The sequence below is a fragment of the Rousettus aegyptiacus genome, unplaced genomic scaffold, assembly GCF_014176215.1.
Source record: "Rousettus aegyptiacus isolate mRouAeg1 unplaced genomic scaffold, mRouAeg1.p scaffold_m13_p_2, whole genome shotgun sequence".
Taxonomy (NCBI): Eukaryota; Metazoa; Chordata; class Mammalia; order Chiroptera; family Pteropodidae; genus Rousettus; species Rousettus aegyptiacus.
The window spans coordinates 176728701-176743345 of NW_023416295.1; the positions used below are offsets into that span (position 1 = coordinate 176728701).

At 60.2% G+C, this 14645-nt stretch overlaps 1 long non-coding RNA gene across 1 annotated transcript; it reads left to right on the forward strand.

Annotated features, from left to right (window-relative positions):
• Nucleotides 1-1977: 1977 nt before the first annotated feature.
• Nucleotides 1978-2771, forward strand: LOC107510594. Its single transcript, XR_004955932.1, has 2 exons — nt 1978-2282; nt 2502-2771. It is a non-coding gene; the product is annotated as an uncharacterized LOC107510594 (long non-coding RNA).
• The last annotated feature ends 11874 nt before the right edge of the window (nt 2772-14645 follow it).

Below are 14645 nucleotides of genomic sequence, written 5' to 3' on the forward strand. Positions count from 1 at the left end.
AGGGGTTCCGCGGGAGGCGTTCCGTGGCAATGGGTTCCGCGGCGAGGGGTTCCGCGGGGAAGGGTTCCGTGGGAGGGGTTCCGTGACAATGGGTTCCGTGAGAATGGGTTCCGCGGGAGGGGTTCCGCGGGGAGGGGTTCCGTGACAATGGGTTCCGCGGGAGGGGTTCCGCGGGGAGGGGTTCCGTGACAATGGGTTCCGCGGGAGGGGTTCCGCGGGGAGGGGTTCCGTGGGGAGGGGTTCCGCGGGGAGGGGTTCCGTGACAATGGGTTCCGCGGGAGGGGTTCCGCGGGGAGGGGTACCGTGACAATGGGTTCCGCGGGAGGGGTTCCGTGGGGAGGGCTTCCGTGAGAACGGGTTCCGTGGGGAGGGGTTCCGTGACAATGGGTTCCGTGACAATGGGTTCCGTGAGAATGGGTTCCGCGGGAGGGGTTCCGCGGGGAGGGGTTCCGTGACAATGGGTTCCGCGGGAGGGGTTCCGCGGGGAGGGGTTCCGTGACAATGGGTTCCGCGGGGAGGGGTTCCGCGGGAGGGGTTCCGCGGGGAGGGGTTCCGTGACAATGCGTTCCGCGGGAGGGGTTCCGCGGGGAGGGGTACCGTGACAATGGGTTCCGCGGGAGGGGTTCCGCGGGGAGGGGTTCCGTGAGAACGGGTTCCGTGGCAATGGGTTCCGTGACAATGGGTTCCGCGGGAGGGGTTCCGCGGGGAAGGGTTCCGCGGGGAAGGGTTCCGTGGGAGGGGTTCCGTGGCAATGGGTTCCGTGACAATGGGTTCCGCGGGAGGGGTTCCGCGGGGAGGGTTTCCGTGAGAACGGGTTCCGCGGGGAGGGGTTCCGTGACAATGGGTTCCGCGGGAGGGGTTCCGTGAGAACGGGTTCCGCGGGGAGGGGTTCCGCGGGGAAGGGTTCCGCGGGGAAGGGTTCCGCGGGAGGGGTTCCGTGGCAATGGGTTCCGTGACAATGGGTTCCGCGGGAGGGGTTCCGCGGCGAGGGGTTCCGCGGGGAAGGGTTCCGCGGGAGGGGTGCCGCGGCGAGGGGTGCCCTGGGGGCTGCCAGCCCCACTGCCCGTCCACACAAATGGTCTTGAGATATTTAAAAGCGTCGCTTCTGCATTTTCCCACCATGATTTGACAGGAAGTTATCTCACACCCTCGTTTCGTCAGTTTAAAAAAAAAAAGGCCGCGCAACGCAGTGTTTCACGGGAGGTGCTCGCAGGTCCCTTCCTGCACGTCAGCTAACGGCTGCTGAATAACTGAGCGCATGTAACAGCGACCCGCTGAAAAGTCACCCCTCGAGCCAGGGGAGCAGGGAAGAGCCCCGTGGACATGTCCCCCACCCGGTCCCCACCTGAAACTCCGAAGGATGAACAGGGCTGGAAATTCAGGGGTACGGTGGGGTCCTGGGCACCTCGGGACCAGCCCGCGGGTCTGGAGAGCTGAGCTGTCCGTCGGGCAGCGGCCTGCAGGCTCCGGCCGCAGACCTGTCACCTGTCCTCAAGCTGCTTCTGCTTGGGGCACACCAAACTCAGTGACCGCCTCCCTCCGCAAATCAGGCCCTCCCCGGGGTTTCCCGTGGTCGCGCGGGGACGCGGAGCCGCGAGGCCACAGTGAGACCCCGTGTCGGCGTGCCGCCGGCTCGCGGTGGCCTCGGCCGGCTCCAGCTCTTGCGTCCGGCCACGCTCCCGATGTCCCCAGTGTGTCGTCGGTCTCTCCAGTTCCACAGAGACAGATGGAGCCTGGTATTTTCCTCCTCTAGTGCCCTCCACGTGTCCCCTGTACCTCTGGGGAAGGCCGTTGCACAGAGGGACATTGGAGCCACCCCTGACGCCTCACCCCCACCTCCCCCGTGCAGGCACCCCAGCAGTGGTGTCCGGACAGCTTCTCCGACTGGAAATTCATGACCGTGTGCGGGGTGTTCGCTGCAGGGCCGGCGGAGGGCAGGCGGGGGCCAGGGCGGGAGACCTTGGGCCACGGTCCGGGCCGAGCCTGGAGCGGCTCTCAGCACCAGCCAGAGCGACCGGCTGGCGGGCAGCTCAGGAGTGGCCGGCCGTCCTGACAGCCCCCGCACGGCGCAGGGGTGGACCCCTCATTGCTGGTGGCCCAAAGCTTAGAGCTGTGGATGTCCCCTCTCCTTGAGCCTCCTGACCCTGCCCCTGGCCATCGAGGGCCACCCGCACACAGACACGAAGCCCGCACCGCCCCCGTGGGAGCCGCCGCGGGCTCTGAGACACCGCGATTTCCCGCGGTCGCATTTCCGGCCGAAGGTCGTGAGCTCCCCTCACGAGGTGTGTTCCTCTGTGTTTAATATTTTTGATACTATTTATACAACATCTTCTTAAATTCCATTTCTAATTGTTGGCTTTTATGTAAAAACAAACGTGATATTTACCTTGTTCCAGTAATCATGACAAATGCAACTTATTAATCCTGATAATCATTCTGTGACCTTTTTGAAGTTTTACATAATCGATTGCGCTGTGCTGAGATGACTTTTGTGCCTCCAGGCCCCGTGCTGTCGTTTCCGCCCTTGCCTCATCATGCTGTCCGAACGTCCCCAGTGCGACATGAGAAGCGGGGAGTGACAGTCAGCATCGGGTCACACCTGCGGTCGCCGGGGGCGGGACCCCACGGTCTCGTCATCAGGTGTGCCACTCCGTCAGATTTAGGACGAGGCTGTTCTGCTTCCGGCTTGCCAAGCGTTTTTATCACAAATCGGTATAGAATTTTTTTTCAAGTGCTTTATTTTTCATCTATTAAAAACAGTTTTTAACGCACTCTGTTAATGTGGTGAATTACAGTAAATGTTTTTGTTCCCTTTTAAAATTAAGATAGACCTGACGTATGAAAACACAAAGACCTTAAACGCCCGGTTCGGTGAGTTTCAGCTGTTGCGTACATCTGCGCGGCCAGCACCGGAAACAAGGCACGCGACGGTCCCGCGTCCCCCCGCCCCTCGCTGGTGGGCGCCGCCTCACCTGGGGGTCGTGCCGCGCCCACTCTCTGTCCTCACGCCTTGGCCGGCTAGGGACTTGAGGTTCACCCGTCTTGCTGCCTCACAGACTGGCAGTCATTTTTTTTCTTCTTGCTGACGGATCTTCCACCAGATAAAGACACTCGATTTGTCTGTCAGTCTCGTGCCGATGAGACTCGTGGGCTGCTTTCCGTTGGAGGTGCGTGAGGACCAGGCCACCACCGATGCTCTCACAGCGGTCTTCGTAGCCAGTCCCCAGCAGAGGGGGTCGTGGGGCAGAATCGCGCCGCCGCTACCCCAGTTGGTTGCGCGGAGATGTCCCATCCAGCAATCGTCTTGCCTGCAGCTAAACAGTGGTTCATTTTCCCCCGTTTTCGTTGGTTTTATGGTCTTTATCTTCTATTCTGACCTGCGTGCGGGGGCCGCCAGCATAATTCTGAGTAGGAGTGAGACCTATTCCTGTTCTTTTCTAACTTTTTCCTTGTGTCGAAATACACATAACATGAATTTTACCCTGTCAGCCATTTCCAAGTGCACAGTTCGGCGGTCCGGTACACATCCGTGAGCCTGTCAATCACCCCATCATCTCCCACACCGAGTCTCTGTCCCCGTAAACGTCGACCCTCCCCAGCCCGGCCCGGCCTCCTACTCTCTGCCTCGGTGCCTCTGACTCCCAGGTCCTCTTCTACACGGACCCACGGCATGGTCCTGCTGTGACTGGCTTCTCGCACTGGACCTGGTGTCCCCAAGGTCCGGCACGTCGGAGCAGGTGTCAGGACGTCATCCTTCAAGCTGCGGTGTCCCTCCGTGTGGACGGAGCACGGTTTGTTTATGCCTGGGCCACGTGCCACCAGCCCCGGGAGCCGCGCTAAGCGCCTCCTCTCTAATCAAAGGGCTCACGCTTTCTGGACTTTACTTGCATTTTCTTTAGTCCTGAAGTCTTGATGTTCTTTCCTTTAAAATGTGTTTTATTTGAAAGGATCCAGATTGCTGTTGATCGTTAGGAACGGCCACTCGTGACTTTGTATCTCTGAGCCGGCAGCAGGAAATTGATGGGTGTTTCGATGCTAAACCACACGCAGCTTCGGGATGACCCGCGTTTCGCCGTGAGCATTTCTACTTCATATGCCTATGGGCTTAGTCGGCCAGCATTTTACTTAGAATTTCCGTGTCTGCGTTAATAAGAGTCGTCTATGGATTTTCTTTCTTTTAATTTCCCAGTTCTCAGTGTCATCCTTTTGCCGGCCCATTAAATAAGTTGAAAAGCATTCATTCCTTTTAGATTCTCTGTGATAGTTTGGTTAAAACAGATCTTAGCTCTTAAATATTAGAGGCTCGCATGTCTGCGTGTAGCACCCCTCTGTTTGATTTTGGATGATGCGATTTGCTATCATTTGTGTTGGTTTAGTAAGGTTTGTGTTTCCGTAGATTTGCCTATTTCATCTATATTTTCTATCATACTGAAGAAGCAGTTTTTGACATCTTTATTTAGATATAATTCATGAAGTTCAGCCTTTATGGTGTACCATTCAACAGTTTTAATGGATTCTCGGAGCCATTGGACTATCACCGTCATCTGAATTTAGAACATTTTGACACTCTGGGAGCAAACCCTCTCACCACGGCATCGCTTCTCACAGCCTCAGACAACCATAGCCCCTCACCTCCGAAACGGGAGCCGGGCGCCGGCGGTCCCTTGGGGCCGCCTCCCTCCACCCAGGACGGTGCTCGGGGCCGTCTGTGCCACGCCGTACAGTCCTCCACCCGGCACCGCGGGGTGACCTTCCATCACACGACAGATGTGTGGTGCTTCGTGCGTCCTCGGCTGACGTGGTGTGAGCGGGGGGGGGGGGGGCTGCAGGAGTGACCCCCTTGTCCACGTCTCTGCTCGCTGCTGGTCCAGGGAAGGCTAGGAAGCGCGTGGAAGATGCAAAACATCATTGCAGCCCGGTGTCTGGACCCCCGAGGACTCCTCACCCCATGGCACCTGACCCCACACCTGTGTCTGGACCCCGATGCCCCCCTGACCCCACGCCCCTAAGGATCCTTTGATTCCTGGGTACGACCTTGACCCACCTGCTCTGGGCCTCATCTGTCTTTCTTCGGCCCCACCTGCCGTCACCACCACCTCCAAAGCCCCTCCCCCCGCCTTCCTCACACACCCGCACAGCAGCGGCAGCAGGGAGGATGCTCCCGGACCACAAACTGGACCCCCATCACGGCCGCGAGCAGCCCGGGGCCCCGGCCCGTGCCCCCCTGCCCAGCATGTGGGAATGTCCGCTGACAACTCTGCCCCCCCACGGCCGTGCCAAGTCCTACGAGCCCCTGGGCCGTGTCCGGCCAGCCTGCGTCCCAGTCGTGCCCCTCCCCCCACACGCTGCGACCTCAGGGTGCAGCCTCTGTGTCACCACGTGAGAGGGCTGTGCCTGTGGGCCCCGCCTGGACCTCCCTCTGCTTCTCGCTCTCAGGGGTCACACTCACAGCAAGTTCTGAGCACCTGCCACGGATGTCGATCGATGAACATTCGCTGGATACATAACAGGCCTGTCACAGGCTAGAAAAGGGCGAGTGGCGATCACAGAGAAGACAGCCACCCACGTCGGGCGCCGACCCTCCCTGCTGGGTGGGGCACAGGGGCGTGTGAATGTTTGAGACACAAAATCATAATTCCGAGAGCAACCCCTGCAAAGCTGGGGTCTGAGGCCGATTTGCAATTCAAAGTTATTTTGTACAAACGCCAGGGCGCCCCCTCCGGGCGAGGGAGGGCGGGGCTGACCATCGGTCCTTCCGCAGAACCTCTGGCTCCTCCTGGAGGGCGCAGGCGCAGCCCCGCCTCCTGCGTCCGCAGCCCCGCCCCTGCGTCCACGGCCCCGCCCCCCGCATCCGCAGCCCCGCCTCCCGCGTCTGCAGCCCCGCCCCCGCGTCCGCAGCCCCGCCCCTGCGTCTGCAGCCCCGCCCCCTGCATCTCCAGCTCCGCAGCGCACCGCCAGCAGCAGCCCTCGCTGCTGTCCTGGTGGAGTGAGTGTCCCGAGGTCTCACTGACCGGTCACCACCGCTGGGAGGCACCAGCGCAGCTTCTCGGCCAGGTGCCTGGCACTGCCTGTGACTCATATTTGCTGTCACCGGGCCAGTCAGAGGCGACAGCTGGCACAGGCGCCCAGGCCCAGCCCCCGGCCAGCACGAAGGTGACAGGAACGCGCAGGGCCCCTGCGGGGTCGGAGGTCACTGCTCCCTCAGACCCATGCTGCGGAATGTCTCGCAATTTCATGAACGCGTTTTCACACCAGCACACCCGTCCCTCCAATCCACGAGGACAGTGTCGTCACCCTCAGCGCCGAGCAGGGAAATGGGGTGTCAGCCGTTGTGCGCGAGCGTTTACGGCCGAGAAACACAGGAAAAGCCCCCAGGAAAAGTCAGCTTCAGAGCGGGGACCGCACAGCAGAGACGGAGAGGCGAGCCCTCCAGGTGCACCCCGAAAATGCCGTATGCTCCCTGCGCAGTACATCACCTCGCGTCTGGTCCTCAAATAACTTGCAGTCCACGAAGAAACCAAGTGGCTCGTCATCGCCGAGGCGGACAGCGCCTGGCCGCAGGGAGCTGGGAGAGGCCTGTAGGAGGGAGGACGCTGGGGAGGTGCGGGGGGGGGGGGTCCCCTCCTGCTCCGAGCACAAAGCAGTGGGGGGAAGTCTCTAAGCGTTAAAGCCGCGGCTGGGCTCTAAATCCAGAAGGTTAAGGGCTCGGGCGCCCTCGGCGAGGAGCGGCGCGGCCCAGACCGGGGTCCTCCTGGACGCGCCCCGGCGTGCTGCAGGCCTGCGGGGCCAGGCGCCGGGGTGGGTCCAGGCGGAGGAGCACTGGACCCCAGGCGGAAACGGGGGAGCTAAAAGCGACCGGCTGAGGACGACTAAGGACCACGCACCAGCTCATGTCCACACGCGCGTTTCCTCTGCCGGACGGCGGCTGTGGCGTGTGCCGCCCACGTGCTGCCCGCGGTCACCCCCTGCCTCCTTCTGTGCCCCGGATGTAGGAGCCACGGCTGACACGGGGTTTCCCAAGGCCCGGGGCGCAGCAGGAGCCACGGGGCCGCCGGCTCCCCGCAGTGGGCGCCGGGCAGACTGAGCCGCGCGCACTCCGGGCCCACGCCCCGCTGCGGGGGGTCGGGGCCCACGAGACGCGGGGCGGGGCCAGAGTGAGGTGTGTCCTGTGGCATCTCGGACGTCAGCCGTTGAAGAACATGAAGTGTTAGTTGATGTAAGAGTAAGAGCAGATTGAAATCCTCCTGTATCTCGTGCCCCGGGCGGTCACCAACGCGTGAATGTAAAGGGGTTGGGCTCGCTTCTCCCCACCTAGCGGTGGCTTGTCCCCAGGGGACGACCTGCGTCTTATTATTTGTAAGCACTTTCCAAATGTTCTACAGTGAGAACGCACTGATCATACGCTCCCAAAGGTGACTGAGGAAAAATTACTGGGTTTTGCTTCCTGACAGTGGCTGTACCTCGACTGTAAATTCCCTGACTTGACACGTTTGAACAGGTCCCCGGGGCGACGAGCGTGAGGCTCCCGGGCTGCCCCGACCGGCCCTCGTTTGGGACCCTGGCCCTTGGGGTGAGGTCGCCCCTCCCGCAGGAAGCCGGGGCCTACCGTGTCCTTGTCCTGCTGAGCCCCGCTCGGGACTGCTGATGACCTGGCATGAGCTTTGTGACCCAAGAGGCTTTGAATCCCAGGGCCAGACTACTGTGCCAAAGACCTAACGACGCAGCCGGCGTTTACGCCCCGCCGCCTCGCCCGGCAGCACGCGGCGAGCCGCGCTCCCAGCCGCGACCTGCGCACGCTCCGCGCCAGGCGCCACTTGGGCGTTTTACGCGCTTCGGCTCGTTTAATCGTCACAGTCGCTTTGAGGCAGGGCCTCCCGGGGCGTCCACTCGACTGACCAGGGCACACAGGCCGAGGGCCTGCCAGGACCACGCAGCCCGCGGGCGTCCGAGCAGGACGCAAACCCGTGAGCGTGGAGCAAGGCGGCCACCGCAGGCTGTGGGGACGCGGCCGGGAGCCGGGCCGTGAGGGCTGGACACGGACGGGGCTGCGACGGTAACAACGGCTGCGGGCGAAACGCCCGTCGCCCCTGCCTCGCCGTGTCCCTCGCACAGGCTCGAGTCTCCTGACGGCCCCGGGACGCTGTGACGAGGCCTGAGGGGGCGTCCTCCTGAGACGGGGGCAGGTGGGGGAGGGGTGCGGGGGGGGGGCAGGTGTCAGATGCGACAGGCGCAGGCAGGGGGTGTGTGGTGGGTGTCACATGCACCTGGAGGCCCCAAGACGAGGCAAGCATGGAGCGGAGCAGACGGGAGCCTCCCAAACCGGCGGAAGGTGACCACCTGCAGCTGTGACCAGCGTGAGCGGGCGGCGCCCGGGGCGGAGGGCGGGGGCTCCCTGCAAGGCGACATCTCGACCCCCTGGGGGGGGGGTGAGTGGCCCTCAAGGTGCGGACGAGCACGGCCAGCGCTGGCCGTGGAGAGCCGGGGCGTCGGGAGCCAGGGCGGAAGGCGGTGTGGCTGTCACACTGGCCGCGTGGGGACACAAGGAGAAGGGGAGGGCCGGGCGGACTGGGGCGGCTGCGCTGAGCTGAGGTCAGGCAATGAGCGTGGATTTTACCCCAAGAAGTCTGAGAGGCCGCGGGGGCCCGGGCCACGCACCAGCTGTGGCTATGAGCAGCGGGCTGGTCTGGTGTGGGGAGGGACAGGGCATGCGGGACTGGCCAGCGTGGTGGCTCAAGGAGAGGATGGAGCTTCGGGAGCCCGAGGGGCTGAGAGGAGCAGGTTGCAGGTGTGATTCGGAGAAAGAAACGGCAGCCTCCCCTCCCCCCGCCAGCCTGACGTGCAGAAAAGGAGACGGTTCTTCCTCCCGCAGAAGTGGGACGGGACCCGCGCGTGGCAACGGTCTGGAGACGGGGCCGGGCGGGAGCCGACTCCCGGGCCCAGCGGCGTCGGCGTCCCCCGCCGCCCCTCGGTTCCCAAGCCCTGCAGGACGAGGGGAGACACAGAGGGGAGGGGCGAAGTGCCACGAACCTCCCAGACCCACCCCGCGGAGAAGCGCCAAGGCGAACGGGGCCGGGCAGCCGGGGGACGCGTCGAATTGTCACTGGTCTGATGTCCTCGGAACGCGCTGTTGTCTCCCCTGTGACGTCTCTAACTCCCGCGCCACACGGAGGAGCGGGCTGAAGTTCAGGGGCCACGTGGCTCCTCCAGCCTCTGCGCTGGCTTCCGCACGCTCTGACCGCCACCGGGGACCCGCGGTGACAGCTGCTTCCAGACTAGGTGCGCGCACGGAGAGCCACGTTCTGTGGAGCGGATGTGACGTCACTGTGAGCGCCGTGAGGTGTGGCCGAGGGACCCCCTCCCCCCCTGGCTGTGCTCTCCCCACCCCTCCCCCCTCCAGTTACCGAGACAGGGCGTCCCCGCCTGTCCCCCATCCCCAACCCCGCACCCATGTCCTCACGTCCGAGCACGACGAATGTGACGGCGGGCTCGTGTGTCCCCTTTATAGACTCGCAAGGCTGTAAATGGCTAAAAACGTGTCACACTTCCGGTTCCAGTGACCATTCGATCGCAGTGAAACGTTCTGGTCCTCGCCGCGGACGCTTGGGCGTCTGACGTCCCGCCCCCGGCCGGCTGGGGCTCCGTGCTGGGCGCCTTCCCTCCTGCCGCCAGCCCCCACTTCCCGGGTCCTCGTTCTAAGACGCGCCCCCCACGGACGGTCTGCGGCCGCTTCCTGCGGCCGGGCTTCTCACCGCCGCGTCCACGCGGTTCACAAGTGCCGTGCGTGCTGGCGACGTCGTCGGAATTCGGCGCGACATTTCCACTATCCCTTTTCCACCCGTCCTCTCTGTAACTCATTTCTTTACGTTTCATTTTGCGTACTTAGAATTTTTTGTGATTCCATATTTTCCTCAATTAAATTTATATATTCTTGCTTTCCACTTTTTGCGACTTTTTAAAGTCTGAAATTATTTCAAATAAACAATTTAAAACGATAAAACCACCCTCTGAATTTAGCAGTTTTTCAAGCTAGTGATTTCTATGGTGCTGCAAAAGCCAGTCCACCCCTCAAGATGCCACTGTGAAGAACGCCCACCATCCCCCACTGCCCCCACTGCCCCCCACTGCCCCCCACTGTCCCCCACTGTCCCCCCACTGCCCCCACTGCCCCCCACTGCCCCCACTGTCCCCCACTGCCCCCCACTGTCCCCCACTGTCCCCGCACTGCCCCCTGTCCTTCCACTGCCCCCCATTTTGGGAACTGGTGGTTCCTACTTCCTGAGTTACACTTTGTTCTTCTCCAACTTTCTTTGATGCTCACTGTCCCCGGTTTGACAGGGGGTGCTGCGTCCTCGGGGACCCCCCCATTCTCCTTCTCTGACGGGCGCCTCTGTGCCCTCTCTGTTCTTTCTCTGGAAAAGACGTGGACCCAGGTGACGCCCCTTCTCGCGGCCCCGCCGAGTCAGACCGCCCTACATTCCGCGGAAGGAGTTTAACTCTGTCATCAGATTTCGATACTCGGGCAGAGAAGAACGTCCCAACAGTTTCGCTTTCCTCTTCATCTTACCGAAATAATGTTCATTGAAATCACACATTTTACATTTTAATTTTTTCAATAAAGATATGATTAATCGTTTTTTCAACCATGTCAATTTTACTAATTATAGTTTCTGCCTTTGGGGATTTTGGAAGCAACTGTGTCAATAAAGTCCAATCTGAAGGTATTAAATTACACAAAGCTAATTTATTTTTCAGGCGTAACTCATCCCTCCATCCGTCTTCCGTCGATGATCGTAGTTAGTCACTGTCACTTTCGCCTGGGTTTCGCCACCTCTGATAGAGTCCGGAAGGCAACCTGGGCGCAGAGGCGCCAGGCCGACTTCTCGCCCCGCCGCGGTGCGCAGGAGCCGGCACCCAGGCCCTGCGGCAGGTCCCCCAGAGGACGCGGACCGGGCAGGCGCCCCCCTCCGCTGGGCCCTCCCTCCGCTGCGCCCTTCGCTGCCCCGCCGGCCCCCAGGGCGCACGGCCTCCCAGCGGGGGGCGACCGTCCTCTCTGGACTGCGCTCCCAGCGTCTCTGGGCAGTGTCCCCCGAGCACGCGCGTCCGCGGCCCCTCCACGCCCCGTCCTCGGCCCTGGCGGTGTTTTCGCTTTAACTTGCCCACCATCCTGACTCAGAAACCGTTCTCCCCCCGTTTTTAGGAATATGCCTAAAATATAGTATTTATATACTATTTATATAATTACAAGTATGTACCACATAATGAATTTTATTTTGTGGTACGTGATACATTTTATTATATATATTATAGCATATATATTATATATTTATAAATTATTATACATAATATTTAATTATAAATATTATATGTACTGTAACAACATATATTATAATATATATTAAAACAAAGTACAATACCCTATATAACTATATTATATGTTATTGCACTTACATTGTATTTATATATAATAAATAATATATACTTTTATGTGATATACCATACGTGTTATATTAATATATATTTTTATCATATGTAATCTAATATATGTGATACATACACTATATAATAATTACATAACTATTGGATACGACTTATATGATATATACATACATATGCTTTAGCTGCATTTACATAAATGTAAACTAGAAGCGACCCTCCTGGGTGTGGCCTGCCCCGCCACCCGCTGGCCAAAAAGGCTTAGGAGGGCGGGTTCTGGGCTGGCTTTTCACTCGTGGCCCCACTATGCGCAGCGCTGCTGGAACACAGTAGGTGGGGGGTAAGCATCTGCTTCTTGCCTGACCAGAGGCAGCTGCGTCTTGTTTTGTCAAATAAACAATTGATTCCAGCAGGTTGCGCTTCGTTAAAACTAAAAGCGCAGTACTTTAAATCATGATGGATTATTCATTAAGTGACACGGGCTGACTCGTTAAGCGTTTGGGGAGAAATTCTCCTTAACACAAATTAAATTCCAGAAGGTCAGTGACTAAAATTATTAGAACAATCCAAAATAAAGAATGTTTTTATAGTTTTTGTAAGGAAGGTCTTTTTTATTTTTAAAAGCACTTAACTCTGATCATTAAAAAAGAAAGACTTGGCCAAATAAAAAATGTTCAAAGGAAGCACGGAGCGAACACATAAATTACGAGCTATAATTTGATGCACTGTGGTTGTAAATTATTGCAATGTCACATTCATTGCATTTTACATACCGGACCAAGAATAGCTACAAAAATATGAAATTTTCTCTAAGTCAACATTAACACCCCAATTGAGAGGGGGAAAAATGGGCCATTTCTATCAAAAGACAAAACAAAGGAAAAGGAGGAGAAGAAAAAGAGATGCCAGCGAATGAACAAGAGGAGAAATTCGACCTCAGTAGAATTAAACGAAGATCGAGCGGCACAATAAATTATTATTTGCGATGTACCTTGGCGAAGAGCGGGAAGGCTGGCAACACTCCGTGCCGGCAGGCCTCGGGGGACGCGCTCCCCCACGTGGAAGAACCTTCTGGAAGAGCCATCTGTCATCATTTCCCGACCTTTCAAATCGCCTGCGTTTTCTCAGCATCGTCTCAGACCCACAAGAATCCGTTTGCGAGAGGGCTCACCGTCGCACGGGCACAGCTGGAAAGCAAAGCACCGGAAAGGACCCTGCACGGCGCACCCGGGAGGAGGTGTGGGACGAGCGGGCCTGCGCGCCCCGTGTCCACGCGGGAGAAGCCAGGCGCGCTCGAGGGCAGCAGCGTGCAGGTGTGGGCTCGCAGCCGCAGGATCTTGGTCACCTGACAGTCCGGCGACAGTCACAGAACGAATTCAGCCCTGGTGCTTGTTGCTCTAGGCCCCGGTGCTTTAGCGAAAACGCACATTCGTGACATTCGAAATCCAGGAAAGTGTCCTCGTGGGCGCAGCGGGCTGTCCGTGCACGGTGCGGGCTCTGCCTCCCGCGAGCGGGAGCCCACGCCGTCTGTCTCTGTGCGTCCGGGCGTCCTCGTTCGCGGGCCGGGCGCGTCTGCTCCCCCGGCGGCGTGCTGCACAGTGCGCTCACCGCCCCGGGTCCCCACGGCTGCAGCCGAGGTCCCAGTGCTGACAGGCTGGTCCTCGAGGCCTCTCTCCCGGCCTGCAGAGCCATCTCCTCCCCACGTCCTCACAGGGCCGTCCCTCTGTGTGTCCGCGTCCTGATCTCCTCTCCCCATAAGGACATTCGTGACATTGGACAAGGGCTTCAGCCTTGTTTTGCCTTAAGGGGCATGTCCAACTACAGCCACGTCCGAGGTGCTGGAGTGAGGGCCTCAGCGTGTGGATTTGAGGGGTCACAGTTCAGCCCCCAGCAGGGGTAGCAGAGGTAGGACTGGCCCCGGAGGGCGACGTGGGCGCCAAGCCGTGTCTGGGGACCGCTGGGAGGACTCGGTGGAGGGCTCCAGGGCTCCGCGCAGAAGACAGTGACAGCCACGCTCGGCCTGTCCCGCTGCAGCCCGGCTCCTGCTGGCGGGATCCCACTGCAGTCCTTGCGGGACGTTTGATAATGACGCTGACCCGATCTGCTCAAAAGCGTCAGAGCCGGATCCACACCCAGGCCGCCTCGCCCCCAGCGCCCCCTCCGAACTGCCTTCCGGATAAAACGTCACGTGTGTAACAGTCTCACCTCGACACCGAACGGGAAGAATGGTTGGCAGAGGAAGTCGGGGCAGGAGGAGGAAACCAAGAGGCTCCAGCCGGGGCCCAGACGGGTGTCACAGAGCGTCACCGAGGCCGGCGCTCAGCAAGAGCCCAGGAGGCCCCGCTGCCACTCTCCCGGGCTCCCCCACGCCCGCGTACCCCCCACACACACCCCAGCCCTGCCTCCAGGGAGCGGGCGGTTGGAGCAGGTCCTTCAACGGCTGTCGTTTTAGCACCAACTGAGTGAAAATCGAGTCCCCGCTACCCGAGTCCCCGCGGTTTCGCCCTTGTGCACGGAGAGACGGAGTCGCTGTGGCTGCTCGCGGCCCTTTGTGGGGGACACTCCTCGCCCCCGTTTTCCTTCCCGTAATTGCCGCCTGAGCCTCAAAGCCTAGAAATCGTTTTTCTCCTCACGCGTGAAGAAGGACGTGATTGACGGCGGCCACGGAACCTTCCCGCACGGCGGACCGCACCGATTTGCAAACTGAAACAATATTAGCAAATTGTTAATGGTCCGTGAAACTCCAGCGGCTGAAGTGCCGCGCTCAGAAGCCCCAACCGCAGCTGCGCACCTGTTCTCCCCGGGCGCGGCTCACAGCCCGGAGGATGCAGGCGGCCGGCCCCGAGCGCCCTGCAGAGCACCGCACAAGCACGCCAACGCGCACCCCACCAGGCACCCCACGACCACCCCACGAGCACCCCACGAGCACCCCATGAGCACCCCACCACGCACCCCACCACGCACCCCACCGAGCACCCCACGAGCACCCACCGAGCACCCCACCGAGCACCCCACGAGCACCCCACTGAGCACCCCACCACGCACCCCACCGAGCACCCCACCGAGCGCCCCACCAAGCACCCCACAAACACCCCACCGAGCACCCCACCGAGAGCACCCCACAAACACCCCACTGAGCACCGCCGTCCAGCTGGAACAGGGCCTGGGCGGCCGCTGAAGCAGCTGACACACCGTCCGAATGGCTCCCGTCT